Source organism: Eubalaena glacialis, chromosome 18 (genome assembly GCF_028564815.1).
Source record: "Eubalaena glacialis isolate mEubGla1 chromosome 18, mEubGla1.1.hap2.+ XY, whole genome shotgun sequence".
NCBI classification, from domain to species: domain Eukaryota; kingdom Metazoa; phylum Chordata; class Mammalia; order Artiodactyla; family Balaenidae; genus Eubalaena; species Eubalaena glacialis.
In genome coordinates, this window is record NC_083733.1 from 60993784 (window position 1) to 61015150 (window position 21367).

Genomic DNA, 21367 nt, shown 5'->3' on the forward strand with positions numbered 1-21367 from the left:
TCAGCCCCGCCCCTTCTTCCCGATCGACGAAGTGCTAGGCTCCTATTGGGCTAAGGCGGGCCACGCCTCTTCGTGTTCCCCAATCAACTCCTCCACTGGGTGCGCTCCCTCCTCCTCAGCCCCGCCCCACCGCCCCAAGTTACGTCGCTCCCTCTCTCCTCCTCCGTTTTCCCCGGGGCTGCGCTCGCGCGGCAAACCCACCGCCCCTTGCCTCTCATTGGCTGCTCAGGTCCCGCGCGAGCGGGATCGCGCCCTTCGCTCCCGCCCCCAAAGCTGGGCCATGCCTCTCCCCTCCCGTTTTCTCCAAGAGCCAGGGCGAGGAGGGTTTCGGCTGCTTCTGGCGCGCGCAAGGGTGCGCGCGCCTCTCGAGGACCACTCCCTCCGCCTCGCGCGAGTAGCCGCGGCGGCTGGCAACCCCTCCCGCGCACGCGCACTTGGCCACCCCATTCCTCTGCCCGGTCGCGGGTCGCCTCGCGCTCTGTCTCGAGCCGCAGCCACCGCACTAGCGGCATTTCTTGGGGGCGCACGCGCACTGCGCCCTCCGCACCCGTTCCCTGGACGCGGCCGATGCGGTGGCAGTGAGTCCCTCGGGCGCGCACGCGCTCTCGCTTCTCCCGTGCCACGCGCCGGTTATCCCCTCGCGGCGCGCCCTGAGGGGCCGTTATCCCCCCGCAACGGTCCCCGCGCCACGCACGCGCAGCAGCGAGGGGGGAGCGTGCGCGGGAGCGGCGACCGCAGGAAGGAGGCGCCGCCGCCGCCATTGCGAAGGAGGGAGGGAAGGAGCGAGCAAGGCTGATCCGCCCTCCCCCTGGTTCCCGCCCCTCCCCCCTTCCCCTCCCCGCCCCCCGCCCCGAGGGAGAGCCGCGGAGCGGCGGGAGGAGGAGGTGGAGGAGGCGGAGGAGGGAGCCCGCGAGGGAGGGTCTGCCCGGCCCCCCGCCGCCGGAGCTGCCGCCGCCGCCGCCTCAGCTGCCGCTGAACGAGGAGTAGCAGAACATGGCGCCGGGGCCGCCGTCGCCGCTGCCGGGATCCCGGAGGCCAGGGCCGCGCTGAGGGCGCCCAGCTGGTGAGTGCGCGAGCTCGCGGGCCCCGGCGGCGAGGCCGGGCGCCGCCCCGCTGCGGGGTCCGGGGGAGGCGGGGACGGCGGGGCCCGGAGCCCGCGAACAATGGAGGAGCCGGAGGGGGAGGGGAGGGAGCGGCCCCCCAGCCCCCCCGGGCCCCGCCGACCCCGCCGATTCGCGCTGCGGCCCGGCCCGCCGGGGCCCGTCTGCTCTTCGGACTTGCCCCTGCCCGCCCAGCCCTGCTGTCGCCGCGTCTGCCCCCACTCTCCAACCCATTGGGATCTCGGTGTCTGCCTCGGCCTCCCCCCCCACTCTGCTCCCAATTCTGCGCCTCCCCCTTCCCTCTTCCGCCCCTCAGTGATGCCCTTCGCCCCTCCTAGATTCTGCAGTGCTCATGGGATCCACCTCCTCAGTGACCCTTCCGCATCCCTTAATTCTGGACCCGCACTTTGAGATTCGTGATCCTTCTGCCTTCTTCGATTCCTCTCTCCCCACCCTGGATCTGTCCCCTTCTTTGACCCATGTTCTGTAACCCTCCGCTGTTTCACCGCCAGGAGCTGTCCCTCTAGGACCTGTGGTTCCACCTCCTTGGTGATTCATCCAAGACCCGGTTCGTCTTGGCACTGCTGCTCCCAGGTCTTCTCCTTGGCCTTAATTCCACGTCCCTCTTGGGCCCTACTGCCCGCTGACAAAACCTGCTCCACCGCCCCCCCATACCCCTGGACTCTCTGACCCTCGTCTGCCTCAGTTCAGTTCCCTGCCCCCTCTCGGACTCCGATGCACCATGCTTGCCTCCTCCCCTGCTCAGACCTTGCTCTCGTTTGCCATTCAGATCCTTTCCTCTCTTCCAGACCTTTCTGCCTCCCCACTCTGCCCCTCATCCAATCTCAGATCTTGCTGTGCCCTCCAGCCTGCTTGCTTTCTGACTTTGCCTTCCATGAGGCAGCCTCCTCCCCCTTCTCTGACCCTGCAGCTCTCTCGTTTCTGCCTTTCACTTCTCTGACCTTTCTCCCGAACTCAGCCTCTCCGCAGCCTCAAGCCCTGCAGTCCCCAGTTCCGCCCCAGTGTTCTCCTTGCCGTTTCCTCTCTTTCCCACCTCCTTATTGGCCCTCTTTTGAGCGGTTCCATTCATTTGCTCCAGCTTCCTTTGACCTGTCTCCCCTTCAGTACTTCTCTGTGTAAGACCTGCTTCCAGCCTGTTTCTCCAAGTCCTGTCCTCTTCATTTTGGCCCTTTTTAGATTTGTCCTTCACCTCACTGAACCGTCGATAACTTGTTTCTGATCCATCACCCCTTCCCTTCCCATTTTGCACCTCAGACTTGCCCCATATCCTTTTTGCACCTGCTCTTTCATTTGTTCAGTTCTGCCCCATCCTCTCTATTTAATGCTTTCCTCACAGCTCTGCCCCTTTTGGAGCTGTCCACTTGTCCACCTATTTTTTGGACCCATTTTAATTTTCTTACTGCTGTCCCCTCTCGGTGTGGTCCTCTTTAACTCTGGTCATCTTGTGACTGCCTCGCACCTCTGTTGCCTCTCAATTCTAAGTTTTCCACCTGATCTTCTATCACCCCACCATTTTGATTCAGCTCTCAACCTCCACTCTCTCCTTGCTCGTATTTGTCTTCCCCTTTTTGCCCTACCTCTTACCCCCTTATTGAGTCTCCTTCTCCCTGCTCTGCCCAGTATAGAGATGTTTTCCCAACCATTCCTACTTGTCACTCCCCCCACCCCAGCTTCCTTTTGGAGCTATCTCAGTTCTGGGCTAGAGTCTCCCTCCCTTTTGTGATTCCTCTCCCAGATCTGTTCTTCATTGCCTTGTTTTCTCCCTCATCTTTTCTTTCCCCTTGTATCTTGCTAGGCTTCTTCTTTTCCCATTTAGTTCCTATCAGATTTGCTTCTCCCAGCTTCTCCGCTTGACCTGCCCATTCCCACTGGGTGCTTCCCTTCTTTAGGCATGCCTTTCTCTGGTCTCCATCCCTCAGCTTTGGAGGGGAAGGGGCTGGGTTGGGCCTAGGCTTCTGCAGGCTCAGGTTTAGACTGCAGATTCTCTCAGCTCTCTGACCCTGAGGGTTTTATCTCGAGGGATCCTGTGAGATCTGAGTAAATAGGTGGGGGTTGGTTGATTGGTTACTGCTCTTGAGTCTGGGAGTGTCTCCCCCATCTCCCCCATTTCTGCCAAGGTTAGTGGTGGTGGGGGTAGATCTCCTTTCCACTGCCCCGCTTCCTTTCCCGCTCCCATTTTGCTCCCCAGCCCCTTCGGGTCCCTGGGCTTTGCAGTTTTGTGTCCTTCGGAAAAGGAGCGTGCAGCTGCTCACAGGTCTGTCTTCTCTTTCTCACTTTCCCTCCCTCCTTCTCTGAGCTATTGTAAAGAGACAGTTGTACCCTCTCCCCCTTTCACCTACAAGCCAGCACCCTTTGGGAGAATTTAGGAGTATGCTTTTTTGGTTTTCTTCCAGCTGACAAGTCATATATTTGTTTTACCTTCGGCTGGGGAAATGCCAGTTCTCGAGTTCTCCCCAGTCCCACCGGGGGTTGTGGTCGCACTTGGTGTTTACTGCTCTGGGTCTGCAGAAGCAGTCTTGCCTTCCCTAATGGCCTCTGGTTTGCTTTGTGACCTTTGGGAGGGGTGGTGGAAAGTGGGCTTATTTCTTTTTCACCTCTGACCCAGGAAGGATTCAGCTTCCTGGTCTTCAAAATGGTGAGGGCCTGGGTTTGGAAAGCTCTTTGCAGTTGTTTGTTGAAACAGAGTGCCAAGTGTCACTTAGATTTCTGCCCTGTGGTATTGCAGGCGCTCCTAGCCACAGGAGCTGAGTGCTTACAGGTAGATCCATGTTTGGGAAAGGGAGGGGGCTTATTGGTGTACCAGGAGTATGTGAGTGCACCCTGACACTCCCCCAGCCTTTTGACTGCCCTGATTTGGTAGAGTGAGAAATGGGTGCCAGGAACTGGCTGATATGATTGGGTTTTTGGTTTATTGCCTGCGAAATGTACCTTTGCTGCCTTTTCCTTGAGCTTCAGTGATCTTATGTTGGGGGTAGGGTTTAGGAAATTCATTCAGAGGAAGAGGTGGTTTTTACAGAAAACCAGACAAGCGTTTTCCTTCCTTACCTTGGGAGAAGGAAGCTTTTGCATGTTCTAGGTTTATTTATTTTATTTCTTAAGTAAATCAAAAGCCTGATTTTTTTTTCCCCCTGTGGCCTAGGGCAATTGCATATTAAAGCAGCCATCGAGCTGTGAAGGAGCGTTTACTGGAAGGACTTTATTTCTTAACTGAGCTATAATCAAACTTTGTTTACTTCAGCACTTATTTAGAATAGTTCTGTGTGAATGCATGTGAAATAAAAAACATTCACTGTCATCTACAGAATTGAACTATTGACTCATCAAATGTTAGGGCATTTGTATGTGAGACGGTGAGGGGGGCTGGATAGTAGATCCATATGGCTCCTTTAGTTTCTAAGTTCTTAGGACTTTAAGTTTTGTGACAAGCAGAGTCTGGTAATTTTAATCATCTGTGGCATTTGTCTTCATTATTGACTTTAAGAATTTTGGTTCATTTCTGTTAGTTTCTGTTCATTTCTGAGTTTTGGCCTTGTGAACCATGATTAATTCTCTGAATTTGTTTGAGTTTATGTTCCTCATGTTGGTATAAATAGTTGTTTTTTATTCTTAATTTGGAAGTGGCAGCTAATTAAGAATAAAAACAACTGTGTATGCAGTACTGCTTAAATTCGTGTTCCAGGGTTTTAACATCACTGGCAGCATAGAAAGTTTCTGCGTGCCCAAAGCTTACGTTTACATAATAGGAAGAGAGGAGACAGAAGAACAAAGAGCTGATTTTTCTTCCTAAACTGGTAACTGATGTTCCAGAGCTTGTCAGATTTCTCTGATGGTAGCAGAGGCTCCAACCCCTGTATCAACATTTGCTTTCATGAAGGAATTGGGTGCTACAGAAATCTGAGGTGGTAGCCTTGGCCTTCTGGAACATTTAATGTGCCAGTTGGGGGTGGGGTGTGGAGTGGGGGATGGCGGTAGACGACTGTTTTCGACCTCGTAATATGTCTTCAAGGGCTCTTGCCCTGCCTAGAAAATCTTTGTATTACTGGACTGATTAAAGTTCCTGTCTTTTTTTATACTAGCCTTTCTTTTTGGCTATGTCCCCCCTCCCTTACTCTCTGCCCCTTTTTTTCTTGCTATGATGAAGGCCAAAGATTTAGGACAATAAAAAGATCAGAAAATAGTCATTCCTCTTGATACTGGACACATGCAAGTTGTCCTTGTGCAGATCCATGGGCCTGATGGTGACTTTTGACAAAGGACAGTCTGGGAAGAGTGAGGGTTGCATAGGTGACTGTAAACTACAGCCTCATAGGTGTTTGGTCAGTCTGTATGTGATGAGGAAACATATCAGGTCAATACAGTTGGAGACTGAAAAGATGAGACTAGTTGTCTGTTTCCCTCTAGTCTTGTCTGCTTTCCCCTCTTCCGTCTGCTGTGGTGTTCTGAGAGGTGTTAGGTCTCTTGTAGGGCCTTCCTGTGATCTGCTTTGACTCTTGTCATTCACCAACTGGCAGTCTAAACAGTGTGTTAACATACTCAGTCACTGTGACATTTTATTTATCATCTAGTTCAGTCGTTTAAAATTTCTTTTCCACACTATATGAAATAGGTAAACTTGGAGATTCTCTGCTTGAAGAGGGAAGGCGACCAGCAGAAAACCCTTGGGTTTGGAACAACAGTTTGAAGCTCAGTGCCTCGTCTAGCCTCCTCATTTACAGTTGGGGAAATGGAAAGCTTGCGAGGGGCATGCTGACAGGCTTCCTGTCATAGTTGAAAAAGTAATGGGCATACGGGTAGGAGACCTTCTGGTCTAGGCCTTAACCTAATTAGAGGGACACTTGGACAGAACGCTTTACCTCTCTGGGCTTCACATTCGTAGCCTGAAGTCTTGTGTGCCATTCAGCTCTGATTGTAGATTCTCGCCCTGGATCACATACCACATCAGAGCTGGGACTGGGACTGGACTCCTGGTGCTACTCTTAACCACCGCCCACCGCCCCCCCCCCATCAGATCCTGTAACCCAGAATGGGCCAGGCAGTGGGGGGGCTCTTTCCCCAGGGGATGCAGTAAAATGAATTGGATTACCTTTGTTGTATGCTTTTTCAAAAATAAAATAAACACTTGCCTCTTTTTCAGGCATTCACATGAAGATTAGTTTATAATTTGGGGAGAAAGGGGCATCCAGATTGTATTAACTACATAACTAAAACCATATACCTCTTAAAAACAGTATGGAATTTTTCAAGCTGAGTCATTGTTGACCCAGGCTCTCAAATAGCAGTGGTCTGAATAGCACTTGAATGCTGGTATTAAGAAATGCAAACAAATCATTCATGTTCATCATCCTGAAAGTTTATTTCAATTTAATTTTTGATACTATGCTTTATCAGGCTTCATCTATGAAGAATTCTTGAAAATAATACTTGGCATCTGTCAGTCTAATCTTCATTTATTTGCTTCGCTGATGTTAAGAGACACCATTAAGTTGATATATTAGCAGAGAACCAGCCATGAAGCATCCTCACAGGAAAGTAATATTTATTTTAGTCAAAAGTAGCCAGACTTGCCTATCTCCTTCATCCTTTTTGAAATGAACATTTTCATTTTATGAAATTTGTGGCAGTTGTGATGTTGCATTATGCATCTATAGGTATTTCATACTTTTTAAAATTTTTTATTTATTTATTTTTGCTGTGCTGGACGACATGCGGGATCTTAGTTCCCTGACCAGGAATTGAACCTGCGCCCCTGCAGTGGAAGGGCAGAGTCTTAATCACTGGACTGCCAGGGAAGCCCTCATACTTTTTTTTTTTTTTTTAATTATTGGTTGCACCAGATCTTAGTTGCAGCTTGTCAGCTCCTTAGTTGCGGCACGTGGGCTCCTTAGTTGTGGCTTGCGAACTTCTAGTTGCGGCATGCATGTGGGATATAGTTCCCTGACCAGCGATTGAACCTGGGCCCCCTGCATTGCGAGCGTGGAGTCTTAACCACTGCACCACCAGGGAAGTTCCTACCCTCATACTTTTTTTGCTCTCCTAGTGTCTGCCTTCTTATTTGGAAAATGTTCTCTTGCTAGCCACTATTGTAATATTTGTGTTTGGTAATCAAACTTGAACAATTGAGAGGCAGCTTCCTATGGCATAAACAAGGTTGAATTGATAAAGAAGAAACCTGGGTTCTAGCCCTGGCTCTGCTGCTTACTAGCTGAGTGACTTTGGCCAAATCATTTTCACTTCTCTGGGCTACAGTTTCTTCATTAGAAAAATGAAGGGATTATACCAGTTGGTTCCCATTATTTCCCATCATACCTAACAAAATATCTTGTACATAGTAGGCCCCCACTACATACATGCTGATTGAAGCCAAGCTGGTGCCAAAGACTTTTTTCTTTTTTGGGGTGGGAGGGGGGGAGTTGGGGAGATGTGTACACTGACCATAATGGCTATTTTTAGGCTTGAAACTCTTAGATGGCATGCCCTCTTGGTCAGCATTTAATCCCTATACATATATACACACATATATCCTAAGTGTCTTGACCAGGGCTACACAGCTAATAGATGCTAGGGCTATGTTATAAATCCATGTCTGTCTGATTCTAAAATTTGTGTTTATTTTATTAGACTGCCTTGCCTGTCTGGGATGTAAGAACAAGCTGTATTTCTAATCTCTTGAGGAATTCATAGTCAGTTATAAACAATTAACTATATATATAATATGGGGTAGGGTGAGGGAAGTGAATGTTCAATAGACTATTATTAATTTCTAGCTGCTTTGGAGGCAGCCCCATATTAATCTTAAAGATTTTCATATTCAGAGACTGAACACACATTAGGTTCCATATCACAGTATTTTAAAAGGAATCCACGGCCACAAATACCAGCTTGTCTTTCTAGTCAGCATATTGATGAAGTTGAGCATTTTATTTCTGACCTGGATTCACACCCAGGTGTAACAAAAGTGTAAGTAAATTTGTCTAACAGAAATAAGATGGAAATGTTTGGTCATGTAATGGCCTGAAATCTATATTTCGGGACTTCCCTGGTGCCACAGTGGTTAAGAATCCGCCTGCCAATGCAGGGGACGTGGGTTCGATCCCAGGTCCAGGAAGATCCCACATGCAGGGGAGCAGCAAAGCCCGTGCACCGCAACTGCTGAGCCTGCGCTCTAGAGCCCGCGAGCCACAACTACTGAAGCCCGTGCTCTGCAGCAAGAGAAGCCACCACAATGAGAAGCCCACGCACCGCATCAAAGAGTAGCCCCCCCCGAAGCAACTAGAGAAAGCCCGCGCACAGCAACGAAGACCCAGCGCAGCCAAGAAAAAAAAAATCTATATTTTCTTTGGCAAATAGAAAAGTATCTGAATAGCTCCTAATTGATTTTCTTCTGAGAAAACTCTCTAGACAACTACAAATGTATAGATAAAAATATACTTTGCCCCTTGACTTGTTTGTGTGGAGCTCCCTATAATACTTTTTTTTTTAATTACAATTCAGAAAGTTATTAAATAATGTTGGGGTGAGAGAGTGTTTTCCAGCTACAGCTAATAGCCTCCTGAACTGTAAAAAAAATATTGTTGCATTGTACTTCTTCCCATCTCCATTTAAAAGAAAGGTCAAAACCGAGGCTTCATCTATTGCAGCCTGCACTGCTTAGGAATAAGACAAGGAAAATGATTACTGTTAATTGCCACGGGCAATTAAAGAGGATTCTTTGTTCAGTAACAAATTGATTGTGTACAAATGAAAGTCAGCACTGCATTAATACAAGATTATTAGATTCTTGAAATCAGCATCTTCAGCTAGAGTGGCTTTCACTTCAAGGGAATTGTGTCACTGGGAGTGGTGTACCTAAATGCTTGGTGATTAAAAGTGTCACTAGGTCTTGGACTTCCTTGGTGGCGCAGTGGTTAAGAGTCCGCCTGCCAATGCGGGGGATGCAGGTTCGAGCCCTGGTCCGGTAGGATCCCATATGCCACGGAGCAACTAAGCCCACGTGCCACAAATACTGAGCCTGCGCTCTAGAGCCCACGAGCCACGACTACTGAGCCCGCGTGCCACAACTTCTGAAGCCCATGTGCCTAGAGCCCGTCCTCCGCAACAAGAGAAACCACCACAATGAGAAGCCCGTGCACCATAGCGAAGGGTAACCCCCGCTCTCCGCAACTAGAGAAAGCCCGCACGCAGCAACGAAGACCCAACGCAGCCAAAAATAAATAAATAAATAAATTTATTGGGGGGAAAAAAGTATCACTAGGTCTTTATTTTTCAGAAATGCTTATTAAGTTTTTAGGTGGAAGGCTGGTAGATGCTGCTTTTGTAATATCATTTTTTTTTAAAGAATTTCACTTTTATTTATTTATTTATTTATTTTTGGCTGTGCTGGGTCTTCGTTTCTGTGCGAGGGCTTTCTCTTGTTGCGGCAAGCGGGGGCCACTCTTCATCGCGGTGCGTGGGCCTCTCACTACCGCGGCCTCTGTTGTTGCGCAGCACAAGCTCCAGACGCGCAGGCTCAGTAGTTGTGGCACACGGGCTTAGTTGCTCCGCGGCATGTGGGATCTTCCCAGACCAGGGCTCGAACCTGTGTCCCCTGCATTGGCAGGCAGATTCTCAACCACTGCGCCACCAGGGAAGCCCTGTAATATCATTTTTAACGGACTGATATCATTGAATATTTTAATGCTGCTGACCTATAGGAAATTTCTTCCACTGATTGGTCAGTCAGTTGAGGAATGCACATAAAACCTTTGATAAATGAGGAAAAAGGACCCTGACTGCTGCGGGAGTGGGTTGTAGCATATGCCTAGTATTAGTCAACAGCCATGAAGGCTTAAAAATGGTCAGTTGAGCTAAAGTAGTTGTGATTTGATGTTACATGTGTGTATGCAAGGAATACATATTTTCTTATGTACAGATTCCCTTAACATTTTTTCTTTTTGTTTACTTTGTTTTTAAATTAAGTAGCAACTTACTTGTAGAAAAGTACATAAATCTTAAGTGTACATTTCTGAATTTTCTACATCTTGTACAGATCCCTTTTTCATATGATGGGGCATAATTTCCTTTCCACACAATTCTTCATAAGTTGGAAACTGTTTGAGAGTCTCTGTCTGTAAGGCACTTCAGTCATGACTTTAATATACAAATGTGAATGTGTAGGATCATATTTATAACTTTTCCAAGTTTGTTCGAGGTCATATACCTGATAATGAATGGGATAATAGTGATCTCATACAAATTACAAGTGTCAAAAGCATCTTGTAATAACAGATCTTTCCTATTTGTGTTGTAATTCCAGAGTTTTTGGGTCTCTGTTTACTTGGAATTAAAAGGAAATAGGTATGGTCACTGCTGTGACATCATGATGGGACTGTCAGGCACGCAAACTGGTGTGAACTTTCTGGAAAGCGGTTTGGCAATGTTTTAAGAGACACAATCCTTGATCTAGTTATAGGTATCTATATGGACCAAAAACTAGAGATGACCACCAAGATTTTATACAAAGGTGTTAATTATAGTGATGTGTATTGGAAAGAAGAGAAGCAATCTAAATGTTTTAACTTTAAGGGAATGGTCACTTTATGGAAAAGTCTGGAGTCATGTAAAAGGGATGTTTCTGGAGCATTCTTGACATGGGAAAGTGCACACAAAATAAAATTAAGTATGAGAAAAAAGCAGGATATAGAACTATAAACAGTGTGGTTCCAGTTATTTTAAAATATATATGGGAAAAAGTGGAAGAAATATGCCAAAGTGCTGTTAGTATTTATCTCTATGTTGTAGAATTTTGAGTGATTAAATTTTTTTTCTGAGTTTTCCCATTTTCCATAATGATTTTACTGTTTTTGATTCAGAGGAAAAAAAGGTTAAACAATTTTTTTTTTTTTTTTGGCAGAGCAGTTGTATTATGTTTGGTTTTTCTTGAAAACATATGAAGGAAAAATTGAGCTGAAAAGCAAGAAATTAGTAATAGTGAGGTCTGTTGGACTCTAGTACCTTTTTTTATTTTTAGAAGGTTTATTCAGGAAGAAACACACTCCACAGACAGAGTGTGGGCCATCTCAGAAGGCAAGAGGCCGACTCTAGTACCTTTGAAGGTAAGGCAGTTACCCTTTTTTAGCACAATAATTGAATTAATTATAGCAGTATTATCAGTTAATAACAACAGTATGCTTATTAAGTACCAGGAGACTCCTGAGTGTTCCCTCATATTCTCCTCACCGTAATCCTCTGCTCTGAGGTATGTGGTATTTCATTTTCTAGTGAGGGAGCTGCGGCTTCCTGAGGGAACTTACCCAAGGCCACAGGGCTGATAGGTCCCGGAGGCAGTCTGGTTCAGAGCCTTTGCTTGGAGCCCCTGCTTTCTGCCACTTTCTCTGGTGTGCTGTACACTTTACAGAACTGATTTTACCCCAGAGATGAGGAAGATAAAAGTCTACTTCATGGCTGATAGCTGTAGCTATACCAAGGTGTCCCCCACCCCAACCATGCTTGTTTTAAAGGAGCCATTAGTACATTACTTTTTCCTTTTCTTGGTCAAAATCAGGAATGGACATGGAACTAGTTATATCTTCCCTTTTATGGACCAAAAAATTCTTTAAATCGGATTTAAATAATTTTATTTATTTAATATAGTTGATTAATTTTACTTAAATATTTAAATAACTTAAATAATTAAGGACTATTAAGCAGAAGAGGGAACAAACTGGTTCTCTGAGCTCCGAAGGATAGAGGTATCGGGAGACAAGTTTTATTTTTCCCTTTTCATCCCCGTTCAACCAATGTTTGGGTGTCTACACTGCTTAGAGTACCAGTTGTACAAAACATGCCTCCTCCTCTCTGAGAGTTTATATGCCATTTATAAAACAAAAGCAGTTCTTCCCTTACAGGTGACACAAGGAACACCCTGTTTCTGTACCAGAAAGTAAAAAATTTAGAAGGCCAGTGGCCTGATTTTTTTTTTCCCCCGATCTTATCTTAAAGAATTAAGTGCGACTGAACATTTCAACACAAGAATGCGTTGACTAGGAAGACAGATATCATCTTATTATGAGAAAGAAAGTGGTCCAAGTTCATGTTTTATCTTGAATACGGAATAATTTGGAAATTAACAATTTTACCTTCTTTGTTTTTATTGTTGTTACTAACAGGACATTTGCACACACATATACCTGTTCATTTATTGGTCATTCTTTCTTTCACTAGGGAGAACATCGAAGACCTGATGTTCATTTGCAGTGTGAGGGGTTTACATTTAGACATGAGGAAGAAATTGCAAAGTAGCTTGGAAGCTCCACAGGGTTTTTTTGTTTTGTTTCCCCGTTTATTCTGTGAACCCATCACATTTGTCCTAGAACACGTCAATAGAAGCACAGTATTTGTTGAATTAAATATATGATTTTTTGAGAGAAACCAGGAAAAATAAAGTCTCTGGAATCCTTTAGTCCTTAGATTCTTGGGTTTCTTCAAGTGATGTAAAAACCCTTTCTGCCGTTTTCATTTTGCTTCTTACCAACTTTGTGACCTTGGACAAGTCATTTATCTTGAGTTCTTGTCTATAAAATGGGCCTAAATACCTATTCTGCCTGCTACAAAGGCTTTTTGTGTCCGGATTTTTTTTGGAGAACTAAATGCCAACAGTGGATGTGGAATTCTGTAACATTGGACAGTCTTTCAGTTTTCTGGGAGGATGAAAAAGCACAGTTTGATTAATTAAACTGTTTAAGTAGGCCAGCATGTTAGAGGAAGCCTGATGAAGTTTTGAATCAGTAGAACAGCACGTGCTATTGATCTGTAATCTTGTAACGCACCCCAGGTAGCAGCCAATTTTAGGGTCTTAGCAGGGTCTCACACATCTAAATGTTGTAGGTCATAGGCCGAGTAGCAGTTGTTGAGGTCTGTTTAGTATTCACAGTGTTAGCACTGAGGCCTCAGTTACTCTTTCTCCCACCGTGATGCATGGCCTCGGCTCGAGCCCCAGTCCCACCTCTTGCCAGCTCTGCACCCTCAGACAACACACTTAAACTTCGGTGCCTTCAGGCACCTCATCTATAAAAAGGGGAATATAATAGTGTCTACTCATAGGGTCACTGTGCAAATTAAAACAGATAGTGTATTTAAGAAGCTTAAGATCATGCCTGCGTCATGGTAAATGCTCTGTAATGTCATTATTAGTGCAGTAGTTCCAGACTTGGCTTTTACAGACCAGTTGACAATATGGTGGTGGGAAAAAAAAATATTAATTTACCAATTTTTAGTTTCGCCAGGGAGGACATTAAAAAAAAAGAAAGAAAGGGAAACTACTCACCGTTATTTCGTTGAAGAAAAAGGACCCACTATTAGAATAGAAGACAGCCATTTTCTCTTTTTTGGCCGCGAGGCTTTCGGGATCTTAGTTCCCCAACCAGCGACCCCTGCAGTGGAAGCGCAGAGTCTTAACCACTGGACGGCCAGGAAATTCCCAAAAGATAGCCAGTTTCAAGGAAGTTGGCAGCTTTACGTGGACATATGTAGGTGTATGTTTCTAATTCTCATTTTTACATAGACTGGGGAAAACTGCCACAGGCCAACACGAGTAGTATGTGCACAGGTATTCAATAGACAGATACCTGTCTCAGTTCCTGCATTTATTGTAACCTTAAGCTCTTCTCTGAGCCTTAGTTTTCTCATGTGTAAAGTAAAGATACTAATAGCTGTCTCACAGGGTTGTTTTGAGAAACCGGGGTAATGTATGAAAAACGTTTGGCATATAGTAAGTGTTCAGTTGATAGAGCTTGTTATTCTCAAATGATTAGTTGAGTATTAATCCAGTTAAGCGAAATCCCCTGTGCTTTGTGCCACTGGGAATTCTGAGAAGTAGGGTATTGTGCTTGATTGCAGAAGTTTCCTACAAAGGTGTCCTCTTCATTCTTTCCTCTCTCGTTTATTCTCAACAAGTCACTGGAGGCACTAAACAAAAACCTGACTGTTGCTCCCCTGCTTTAAAACCTTTGGTGCTTTTCTATGGTCTGTAAGATTAAGTCCAGATCACTAGTGTGTTCTATGGAATCCTTTATACGCTTTGGCCCATCGTGCCTTCCCAGTCTCCAGAACACGCTCTGTTCTTTTTCTGCCTCTGTGTGTTTTTTAAATTAATTAATTAATTAATTTTTGGCTGTGTTGGGTCTTCATTGCTGTGTGGGCTTTCTCTAGTTGCAGGGAGTGGGAGCTACTCTTCGTTGCGGTGCGCAGGCTTCTCATTGCAGTGGCTTCTCTTGTTGCTGAGCACAGGCTCTAAAGTGTGTGGGCTCAGTAGTTTTGGCTCACGGGCTCTAGAGCGCAGGCTCAGTTGTGGCGCCTGGGCTTAGTTGCTCTGCTGCATGTGGGATCTTCCTGGACCAGGGCTCGAACCCACGTCCCCTGCATTGGCAGGCGGATTTTTAACCACTGCACCACCAGAGAAGCTCTGCCTCTGTGTTTTTGATGAAGCTGGTTCCTCTTGAGAGTTCCCTTACCTATCCTCTGATTGGTGAATTTCCTGCTCATTCTTCAGCATCCTCTCAAGTGTCCACTATTGACACCTTTCTTCCTGGGGTTTTTCCTCAGCTCTGTTCCATTAACACTTTGCTGGTGATGTTATACATATCACTTTTTTGTGTGTGTAGTGATATGTTTGTATGGTTCTGAATCAGCAGTCACAAAACACCCATACTGTTCCCTTATCCCTGTCCCCCAGCTGCCCACTTGTCCCCTTTGGAGACATCAGTGTTCTACCAGAGATATTTTTTTCCTCCCAGAGATACTTTATGCACATATAAACAAGCAAATAGAAGTATGTATGCATTCCACCCCGCCCCCTTTACATGAAAAGTAGCATACTATGATTACTGTTCTGCATCTTCCTTTCTTCTACTTAATATTTTGGGAGATGTTCAGTGTTAGCACAAAGGAAGCTTCCTTGTTCTTTTTTTACAGCCTCGTGGTATTCCACTACACAGATAACACTGTAATTAACCAGTCTCCTATTGATGGATATTGGATTTGTTTCCAGTTCTTTGCTTTTGCAATGAGTGCCGTAGGGGAAATGTGAATATATGTCAATTTGCATGTGTGAGATTATACCTGGAGGAGAAATTCCTAGAAGTAGAATAGTTGTCTTCTACTACTTCTTTTCTTTTTCTTTTTTCTTTTTTTTTGGCTGCCATGGCTTGTGGGATCTTAGTTCCCTGACAAAGGATTGAACCCCGGCCACGGCAGTGAAAGTGCCGAGTACTAACCCCTAGACCACCAGGGAATTCCCGTCTTCTGCTTCTTAAAGCTAGGAATTTGTTTAAAAAAAAAAAAAAGCTAGGAATTTGTTCTTTTTTGTTTTTCACTTTTCCTCATAAAGTGCCTAACTTGTCACTGGTGCCTAATTAATGCCTGAATGAAGGATAGACTAGTCCAGCTGGTAAGCCAAGATGGATTTTTGAAAAAAACTGGACTTTGATATCCTAAGTCCTGATATCCAGGGTCCACAGCTAAATCCTAAAGCTTGCCGAAGTTCTGGCAGCTGTCCCCCCCATGGCTTTGGGTGTTATAATAGCACATAGGACATGGTTGAAAGATGTCTGTGTAGCTCGCTCAGCTTGGGACAGATGTGACTTTTCAAAACCCCCCTCCCAATATGACAGTCAATACAATATCCCTCTCCCCTGTGAGCTCACCTCTAGGGAAATCCTTTTACTCTCTCACCAAGTGAAACTAGGTCCTCAGAGACTTCTGCAGTAATAATAGCCAATACTTCTTTAGTCCTTTCTATGTGCTAGGCACTGTTTTATGCACTTTACATGTATTAACTCAAGGAATCCACCTTAACAGACCTCAGAAATAGGTACTGGTACTATTCCTGTGCCCATTTTACAGATGAAGGAACTGAGGGCAGCATGTGTTTAGGTAATGTAGGTGGATTCAGAGAAAAGAGAGTAAGAAAAAAACACCTGCCCCTTAGAAAGTACCAAATTGTTATACAGTTTTACCAGGCTGGTTTTGTGTGTGTGCTCTCTTTTCTCTCTCTGTCTCTGCAGTTTCACCTTAATTATTGACCTTGATTATTGGGAAATGTTTCTCCCACTGAAGGGTATTTGGATGAACATGGTACATTCTTTCATTTGTCCCCTTGATCCCTAGTTTAGCTTACCTGTTAAAGATTTCCAGAATGATCTAGCAGTTAATTCCAGTTCCATTTTCTGCCCCTCCTTTTTAGTGAGGTCCTAATTGGACTTTATAATCTAGTTTTTTCATCTAATCTTATCTTAGCAAAATACAGTCAAAGCCTGTTACCCAATTCTTTCTATTATGCCTCCTTGAAAAATTTGCTTTTGATTTTTGGGGAATGGCCCTGGGAATTTTGGTATTGCATGATGTTCAAGGGAAAAGCCAGTGGCATGTGTTGTGTGTCATCAGCCAGCCTGGAATGCTCACTTTAATAACCATGTCAGATGCATGTCTTCCCGGAAACCTTGCCCAGATCCTTTCTCTATTTCCAAGCTCTGAATCAGCATCAGGGCTTCTTTTAGATCAGCCCTGTCTAATCACCTCTGTCCTTTACAACGGCCATCAGCTGCGTGTTTCTACTTGAAATGTAGCTAGTGTGACTGAGAAACAGAATTTTAAATTTTATTTAATTTTGATTAAACTTTAAATGGGCAAAGCATTAGGGAGTGCAGATGTAGACTGTATCCTCCACAAGGGAGAGATTCTTCTTTTCCTCCCTCTCCTAACTCTGACATAGGACCATGCTTCTTATGTATTTGATGAATGTTTGATAAATAGCCCTCAGATAAATAGCTGAAATATGTAAAGAAAGTTAAAATATTCCTTAAATTCTACTTCCTAGGAATAGCCATTTTTCAGAATTGTGTTTTAGTTGTAGAAAAAATTGCCAGTTTTCATTGGCATTTCAGTGATTTCTGCAAAGGATTCATCCTTGATTCTACAAATTGAAATTCACCAGGCTCGTTGTAGGTTTGGGAATTTTCGGAGATGGAGGCTTAGAATAAATATAATAGAAAGGGTCATAAATTTAATAGAAGTATGACTAATGTTGGTCAGGTAGCTTTATGAAGATTGTTGTGACAAAGTGGAATTCTGTCCAAATGATTAGAGTCCTTAGTGAAAATCTAAGAGGATGAATCATCATTCTTTCCACTTCCATATCCCAGATGATTTTGCTGGCATTTTGTTTTGAGGATGAGTCGGGTGTTCCGGTGTTTTTGGCTTGATTCCTTCTTGGGATGATTGGGGTATTTGAAGAGAGAGAGATTAAAGGATTTATTACTTGCTAGCAAGACTAAAGAAGCAGAAACGGATCTGCTGTCATTTCTTTTCTCTTCCATAGTGGAAGCAGCACCATAGGCCAAGTTCTTTTTGTAAAGGGGGAGGCTAGGGGGCGTGTGTATGTGCGTGCTCACGTGCATACGCTTTTCCCATGTAAAGATGTCACTGATTTAGTTTTTATTAAATTTCCTTGAATCCCTAATGGTTTTCCCTACTCCAAATCATTTGTTTTTGGGAACTTCCATTCTGTTCTGAAATGATGTAGTATTTACATTCTAAGTGGGCTGGTGATGTTGGGGCCTAGCGAGACATGGATAGAGTGATGAAAAATGATAAAACTGTGGTGCTCAGGAGTAAAGGAAGGAATTTTTTAAAGTCTTTGAATTAAGTGGAGTGTGGCATTGGATCCTGGAACAGAAAAGAGAATTAATGGAAAAACTGAAATCCAAATAAAGTCTGCAGTTTAGTTTTTTGTACCGGAGATAATTTCTTTGTTTTGACACGTGTAAGTCTAAAATTATTCTAAAATAAGTTTAAAAAAAAAAAAAGAAAAAGCCAGGAAGAGCAAGAGCATTTAAGGGCTGTGAGTTCACTAAGTGGGGTGGGGTTTACATAAATTTAGATTATATAAGGGCCCTCTGGGAGCTCTGCCTCTCTCTCTGTCCACTTCCCTCATTAAACTCAGTGTTCCAGCCACGTTGGATGACTGTAGCTCTTCCAGAGATCCTTGCTTCTGACTCTTTTCATATACTGTTTTCTTTTTTATGGTATATTTTCCTGCCACCCCTTACCCCCAACCAAACCAAACCGAAACCAAAACCAAAACAAAACCAAAAACAACCCCCACAAACAAACAAACCAAAAAAACAAAAACACAAAACTTAACTAATTCCTTTTAATTCTTTAGGTCTGCCTTAGATTTTATTTCCCTCAGAAAGCCTCCCCTGACCTGCAGTGGTCAGCCCCTTGCCTGAGTTTATCCCTAACGTGGTACTTATTCCTCTGTGTTCTCATTGTCTGCTTTCTTCTCTCTTTATCCAACAACGTCTTAACACCTTGAAGACAGGGGCTGTGCTTTTCACCATTTTATCTCTAAGCATATAACCAGGGATCTAGGCATCATTGACGTTTAGGAAATGTTTCTTGAATAAATATCTTTACAACAAGAAGCAAGACTCCTACTCACACCCCCTCACCCTCTCAGACCCCACTGGCAGTTTCCCTCATTCCTTTAGGGAATGGTGGCTGTAGTTTGCTGTATAGTGGCATATATACCATAGATGGCCAAATCCCTGCCATAGAGAGAGAAATCAGGACTATAGAGATGAGAAAGCACATTTTTAACAAACTTAGTCTTGTATTTCAAGCTCCCAGGGGTCCAATTCAGGAAAATATTTTGTTTTAAAATCTGCTAGTTATGTACCAGACTATCTTTTCCTGTACTACATTAATTTATATCTCACTTTACAATAAGAGATAACGTGTAGGTTGTTTTAAATCTGTTCTTTAAGTAAACCATTATCTAGATAATTAATATTGTCAGATATGATACCTGCTTTTGAATTTCTTACATTCTGTTTGGGGGAGAATGAACATGCTTACCCCCCAGTTTTTTACTGTGGCATAATAACATGAATCAGGTAGTGAGAGTAGCAGGGACCCTTTGTTGTGGTGGGCAGTGAGACATTGCCAGTGCTAAAGCTATTACCTCTGTCTTCAATTTCCCGTATGTGGGTATGACCTCTAACGAACAAAAAGGTTGATGAATTTGGGTTGCATCCAGTTAGACGGGGCTTAGAGATGCAGATTCTAAGGAAAAGTTACGAACTCAAGGGTCTATGGACCCTTAAGGGATTGAGATGGGGGAATGTCCATGATGCTGTCAAGAGTATGTGCTGAATTTTGGTTCTGTTTATTTTCTGTGAAGAGAGGATCTGTAGCTTTCTTTTAATTCTCAAAGGGATCCATGACCCAAAAAAGATTAGAACCACTGGTTTAGAGTAACACTGACACCCATGGCCTCATTTTGTCTCCCTTTTTTTTTTTTTTTTTAATTATTTATTTATTTATTTATTTATTTATGGCTGTGTTGGGTTTTCGTTTCTGTGCGAGGGCTTTCTTCTAGTTGTGGCGAGTGGGGGCCACTCTTCATCGCGGTGCGCGGGCCTCTCACTATCGCGGCCTCTCTTGTTGCGGAGCACAGGCCCCAGACGCACAGGCTCAGTAGTTGTGGCTCACGGGCCCAGTTGCTCCGCGGCATGTGGGATCTTCCCAGACCAGGGCTCGAACCCGTGTCCCCTGCATTGGCAGGCAGATTCTCAACCACTGCGCCACCAGGGAAGCCCTCGTCTCCCTTTTATTTCACCGTTTTAGATTGGGCACTGCGTTTTGTTTTTCCCTGATATATACATATATATATATATATGTATATATATATATTTGTTTATTTATTTATTTATTTTTAAACAAGCATGTCAGTTGATTTTTTTTTTTAATTTATTTTTTTCGGCTGTGTTGGGTCTTTGTTGCTGTGCGCGGGCTTTCTTTAGTTGTGGTGAGCGGGGGCTACTCTTCGTTGTGGTGTGCGGGCTTCTCATTGTGGTGGCTTCTCTTGTTGCGGAGCACGGGCTCTAGGCGAGCGGGCTCAGTAGTTGTGGTTCCAGGGCTCTAGAGCACAGGCTCAGTAGCTGTGGCTCACGGGCTTAGTTCCTCCGCGGCATGTGGGATCTTACCGGACCAGGGCTCGAACCCGTGTCCCCTGCATTGGCAGGTGGATTCTTAAGCTCTGCGCCACCAGGGAAGTCCCTTTCCCTGATATTTATTTGGAGGCGTCTACTGTTGAACATCTAAGGGAGGGAGGAGTGTGTAAGTTTTCTTTTTGGAAGCTTGGTTTATGGCTCTTAAGCCTTCATGTATTCTCTCATTGTTTAGTAAAAATGTCTTTGTATTTGAAATATGATTACTACTTTCCTAGGTCTAAGTAGCTGAGCAGTGGTCATATAAAGATGAAAATGACTAGGTTCTGGCCTTAAATAGGCTTTCAGTGATATACAACGTAAGTGCTCAGAAATGGTAGCTAATAGTCTCATGGGAACAACTGTCATGTAGTGTCATGGCTATAGTCTTGGAAGATGTACGGGGTAGAATAGGAACATGAGGGGAAAATTATCCAGACTTTATTTTATTGAAATTTCACCGTTAGGGTTTCCCTGGTGACGCAGTGGTTACGAATCTGCCTGCCAATGCAGGGGACACAGGTTCGATCCCTGGTCCGGGAAGATCCCACATGCCGCGGAGCAACTGGGCCAGTGAGCCACAACTACTGAGCCTGCGCTCTGCGCTCTAGAGCCCGCCACCCACAACTACTGAAGCCTGTGCACTTTGAGCCTGTGCTCTGCAACAGGAGAGGCCACCGTAATGAGAAGCCCACACACGACAACGATGAGTAGCCCCCGCTCGCCGCAACTAGAGAAAACCCACGCGCAGCAACGAAGATCCAAGGCAGCCATAAATAAATAAATAAATAATAAAAAAAAGAAATTTCACTGTTGATTTATCTCATTACGTCATTGATATTTTGCAAACCTTTGCATGCAAGGGTGTAACATAGATGAGGTGCTTAGGGTCATTGACAAGCTGGAGAGGCCCAGTTGGAAATACAACAATGACTGAGGTCCAAGCTGTGACACACGCATTCACGTGGAACTCTTTCAAAGACTGTTGACACCATTTCCCCCCTTCCGTGGGCAAGGTTCTCTTTGCCCATAGTCACTCAGCACGTATTTATTGGCCACCTGTACGTAGGGTGTGTAATACTGAACTGGAACCTTGGACTGGACTGTTTACTTACTAGGAGATGGCAGTATCTTTTGATCGCTCCCCATAATCAATATAGTGACAAGGTCCTTTTTGCTGGGAGGCAGTATAGATGGCCTTTGGAAGTCAAAATGCCAGAG

The 21367-nt window shown here is 44.7% G+C and overlaps 1 protein-coding gene across 1 annotated transcript in view; it reads left to right on the top strand.

The window, feature by feature from the left end:
* Positions 1-326: 326 nt before the first annotated feature.
* ARHGAP35 (Rho GTPase activating protein 35) overlaps positions 327-21367 on the top strand; it is a 120103-nt gene continuing 99062 nt past the window's right edge. Inside the window, exon 1 of the mRNA XM_061174288.1 lies at positions 327-1063. The gene's annotated coding sequence lies outside the window, so the exon portion shown is untranslated. The remainder of the gene's footprint in view (positions 1064-21367) is intronic.